Below are 5100 nucleotides of genomic sequence, written 5' to 3' on the forward strand. Positions count from 1 at the left end.
ATGACACAGGGCGACGCCATGGAAGGGCCAGCAACACCAACAGCTATGGACATGCAGGCTGCTGCCCTCCCTGATGCATCATGCGCGCAGGCCACAAGGAGGGAAGAACACTGCTCTGCTACTTCCTGGGTCATCATGGAAGGTACTGGAGTAATTCAGATAAGATAAAACTGCAACTTACTGGAGTAAAACTGCAGAAATCTCAAACTTTATCATGGACTGAATAATGTTGATGCATAATTCAGGCAAGTTCAGTTATAAATTTTGTTAGTATTGTTACTGGATCATTCAGAGGTGAAGCAACTTTCGGTATTTTTTTACAGAACAATCTGTTCTTGTATTTCCTAATCTTGGTTGTTCACTTGCTTTCATTCACAGGGTAAAGAGGTCAACCTCTTCCAATACACAATTGCTGAGGTATGTATCGATGTCTAAATGTTAAAAAAGAACCAGGTTACACCATATGGTTTAGGTTGCTCACCTTGGTTGCTGACCAGGTGTTCAAAAATCTTAGTGAGAGAGGACATTGACTGTGCGAGAATGGAACACAACAAGTTTTGTGTGTGTGTGTGTGTGCATTACCGAAACGTCGCACGACATGTGAGTCTACATCTAACTTCCTTTCAATTTTCTATTGGAAATATTTCTTTAGAAAATTTCTGTTGGACACTTATCTTCTCTTTGTTTATCGTTGATTAGAACAGGGTGAAAGTTATGGAATTTTTGCTGTAACCGCCCGGATGAAGATGACAGGGCTAACCGGCTAACAAGGTAAGCCATGCCTCTGGTATGCTTGCTTAACATGTGAAATCCATAAGACAATTCTTTCGAGTTGCGACCTGCATTGTGGTGTCTCTGTTCATCATGTTCTGAGCACCAGCTCCAGTGAAATTAGGTGTTCATCCTGCCATACTCCTAGGTGGCTTTCTTTGGCATGTTAGGAGGCAGATGATGTTTGATATGCTAGACTAAAGTACGCACCTTTTAAGAGTATGTCACTGATACTCCAGTCACCAATAAATTCGGAAGTGCGTACTGTCTAGATTATTGGAGCTCATTTTAGCTCTAAGAGTTCTTTTTTATCTCTTTTACATTCTGGTAAACATGTGAGTGAATAACAGTTAGAAATTGTTCTATATGTACACGGGAATTCTAATAGAACTGATGCTTGAAATGATAAAAAGTTCTATAATATTTGTTAGCCGAGCACTGGAAAATCTCACTCCTCACACCAAATCACCATCGCCGACGTATATACTTTTTCGTAACAGAGTCCACATGTTTACTCATGTTCTCTGTTTTTTGTTGTTTCGGGGAAGGTTGTTAGGAGCCCATCTCTTCTGCAGCCCTGGAGAAAGAGAGCTAGATATAGTGGTACTTGCTAGCGTTTTAATGGACACCTCCTTTTGGCCTTTTTTAGTTTCTCTAATAATTAGCTAAGAGACTTCAGTGAGTGAGTTTTTTTGGTCCCTCCCTTTTTCTGTGTCTTTTGGAGTTTTGCTTTGTGATGAAAGGAGGATAGAGATACTCAACAGGGGCGGCCCTCTTCCTCGTCCGAACAAGATCCCCAAGAGCCTGTACCCACTTGTATGTACTCTGCACATGTGAACTCGACATGTTGTCTCTTGCTGCTTCTGAAGCTGAACTGAACTGAAGCTTAAACTGTATGTGCAGGAGAAGAGCTCGATGAGCTGCACGGCCTCACACATGAGGAGCAGGAGGCCCAGGGAGGAGGAGTCGTTTGTTTACAGTAGGAAGATTGGCTTATGACCTGGTGCATACCTGCATGGTATTTTGAGTAGAGATGATTCAAAATCAAATCAGTTGTTTGTTAACGTGGTGTTGCCTGCTGCGGTTTTACTATATTGTGAATTTCTGATTGTGTGCAAAGGGGACACATGTTCAACTAATTAGATCAGTTTGTTAACTAGAACGTGTTATTGGGAATAAGCACAGATCAATTGTCAGCACAAGAAACGTGGAATGCATTAGAAGTCATTGTTGTTATTGTTATAATGTTTAATCTTAAAAAAGTATACCTACTCTCTCACATGGTTACTGATACGCAATTTTTGTTTGCCTCTTCTCGTGCTGCAGGATGGAACTGGAACCAAACTTGGTAGTTGAAATAATTCTCTGTCGTAAGTTGCATATTCTAAACAGTAATTTATGACATTTTGTTTTCGTCCTTATGAATTATCCTTAATAGGTTTTTATCTCAGAGCCGGAAATAATATACCCAATTCATATGCAACGAATACACACGAAATATATAAATACTAATGAAGGCCATGTGTCTTTCTTATTTCATGCACTCTATGCCCAGTTACCTACTTAAGAGTTTCAATTTTTGTTGCATAATTCTCGTGCCACTGAAATATGTAATGTGAAACCCTCTCCCATCTGCTCTCATTGTATAAGAGTGTAACTTTTTATATAACCAGAACCCTTCCAGGTGTTAGATTTATAGTTAATTACTACTTAGTTTATTATTCAGGATGTTCCCAAATTTTTCTTGGGTACAATTAATAATTTTCATGCTTTATGCAGGTTTGGAGATGACATGTACTAAGAATCTAATTATTTTCTCTTGTCGTTCTTTTGTAGTTAATTCAAGGAGGACCCTATATCTAAAGGTAACAGAGCAGTTTATATCATAATTCCATTGCTGGATTTCTAGAAGAATGAAAAAGGGAGAAATGGTTGTTTCATTTGGTGTGCGGATCTGGTTTAAAGTGTGCGTGCTTATATCTAGAAGATCTTGGTTGCAAAAGTATATCAGGAAGATCTTGGTTGCAAAAGTGATCAGATATACTCCTCTGTACCAAAATATAAGACGTTTTTTTCAGTTCAATTGAATTGCAAAAATGTTTTATTTTTTCGTACGGAGGGAGTAATAGTCAACACAACCAGGTTGGTTCTGTAATTAAATGCCTATGATCTTGTAATTCTGAATAAAATAGTTTGATTACACAAAGAATGATATTTACTTTGCGTAAGATCTTGTAATTCTGAACAAAGTTAATTCTGAATCAAATATTTTTTATACTATTCTATATGTAATAAATAGAGCACAAAGAATGATATTTTCTTTGTCAGCATATATAGGTCTTAAGTAGCAAATCTGGGCATTATACATAGTTTTGTTTTGCTTTGGATTTCAATTAACTTGGAATCGAGGGAGAAGTTATGCTCTCTGTAATTTTAGCCTAATAGGTAATTCTTATGCGTTCGAATATGGTATGGTATTTTTTTATTTAATTAGTTTGGTGTTTCTTGTAGGCGAAAGTTCTTCCACGGGTGTTTAGAATTGGAAATGGTTAACTTACGTTGATATGGTACCATAACTATTCCACTTGCAAGAATATGTAAGGGTATATGGCAAGGCAATTCTTGTTTGACGAGCATAATGAAAAACAAAGCGGCAAAAGAAGTTAAATAATGAAAGAAGAGATAATTTTTTGTTCGAGGGTGGGGATGGAAAAATATGTGGCACAGATAAGCAAAAACATCTTGGTCGCCATATGTAAATGAAATGATGGAAAAAATGGAATAAACATGTTAGTTGGACATGGCACATTCATGAAACATAAAACCCATCTAATTAGTTTTCTCTCACAATCTTTATTTTGTTATACTCCGTTCTATTTCCAATCTCCAATTGATGCATGACGGTGTATGTGAACACTTGCATCGATCCATCCACCTTGTGCCGTAATTAACATGAACAAATGGAGGTGGTGTGGGGATGCAGGGAGGGGGAACAACTTGAAGATGGGTAGCACTGTACAGTTTCCTAGCAGTGAGTGTTTCCAGCTTCTTACATTTTATTTGTATCATAGTCGATTTGTTCGTTTTGATTTATAGCCTTGTATATGTTCACCTCTACTACCAGATTTCCATAATGGAAGGTCGTCTGGTGTATTTGAATGTTGCCAGTTTATGTGGGCCAACAACCAGTGAGCTTATGTCAAAACAAGCATGACATCTCTTTGATTATTTTAGGGTCCTGTCATGATTGGTGTGTAACTGAATCCTGAGAATTCATTGGATGTTTCGTGGGTGTGCAATCGAACTTGTATGACTTGACATGCAAATGCATTATTCATAATGAAAATAGTATAATTAAGTGTTTAAAAAATCATTCCATAATTTACCAAATCCGCCCCCTAGACATCCACGGATGCGCCTGGTCAGTGTCTGATTGTATCCATTCTAAGCCATTTTTTGTCTGTGCATGCAGTCATGTTCCACATTTTCTCCCTCACTTGCATGTTATTGGTGGAGATGAAGAGGAAGAAAGAAAAGAAAGAAAGATGGATCGTGTCCGCGAGCCCACATATCCTCTCCATATATGGTGTCAATAGAGGGTTTGCGGACAACCCGGACGTATAGGACATTAGGGATGGTATGAGGGGTGTGGTTGGGTCACCTTTTTTCCTTCTCTCTTGTTCGGTCATTGACCGGGCGCGTCCGTGGACATTTGTGGAGGATTTGAGAGTATGAAGTGTGTTAGCTGATTGTCGTGTTAGCTGAGATGACATTGTTCTCGGTTATTTTAGCTAGCTCCATCATTAGCATCTTAACTTCTTTTCAAAAGCCCGTAGCAACACATGGCCATAGAATCCGCTATTAACATCGTAATTCAATTTCAAAAGCCCGTAGCAACGCACGGGCGTTCTACTAGTATACATATGTATCTGAGACTAAGTATGTCAAACATTTTTGCTGTTGTAGCGGCTGATATGAGGAGGTTTGGTCCTGTTGAGAACGTGCTCGACGCTACTATAAATCTCGGTATGATTCAAACCCTGTATAACTGTCACGTTTCTGTATATTCTGGTTTCTGTGTCAAGGGCATTCAGTACGATCTCTCCGACGCGAGACTGGTGCCAAGGGCTTCTTTTTTGTGAGAAGTGTTGCTTTTTTTTTCTGAGAAGTGTCGATTATTTTTTGTTGCACTTTGCAAGTTTTCTTTTGTGTTTCCTTCAATATAACAAACCTACTCCTTGCAAATATTGTCTTGGAGGAAACTAGTTGTCGTGCTGCTGAGTTAGCAGCTAGCAGAGCTACCGCCTTTAGAGCATCTCTACCCCTTCC

At 38.8% G+C, this 5100-nt stretch overlaps 2 long non-coding RNA genes across 3 annotated transcripts; both read left to right on the top strand.

Annotated features, from left to right (window-relative positions):
* The first annotated feature begins 325 nt into the window (after window positions 1-325).
* On the top strand, window positions 326-757 carry LOC119368831. The gene is made up of 3 exons (XR_005176748.1): window positions 326-417; window positions 498-600; window positions 705-757. It is a non-coding gene; the product is annotated as an uncharacterized LOC119368831 (long non-coding RNA).
* A 764-nt stretch (window positions 758-1521) lies between these two features.
* On the top strand, window positions 1522-2772 carry LOC119368832. Of its 2 annotated transcripts, none has more exons than XR_005176749.1 (4): window positions 1522-1587; window positions 1675-1789; window positions 2098-2141; window positions 2608-2772. It is a non-coding gene; the product is annotated as an uncharacterized LOC119368832 (long non-coding RNA). The 2 variants fall into 2 exon arrangements; XR_005176750.1 differs by having other exon boundaries at window positions 1675-1774.
* Window positions 2773-5100: the final 2328 nt, after the last annotated feature.

Source organism: Triticum dicoccoides, chromosome 2B (assembly GCF_002162155.2).
Source record: "Triticum dicoccoides isolate Atlit2015 ecotype Zavitan chromosome 2B, WEW_v2.0, whole genome shotgun sequence".
NCBI lineage: Eukaryota > Viridiplantae > Streptophyta > Magnoliopsida > Poales > Poaceae > Triticum > Triticum dicoccoides.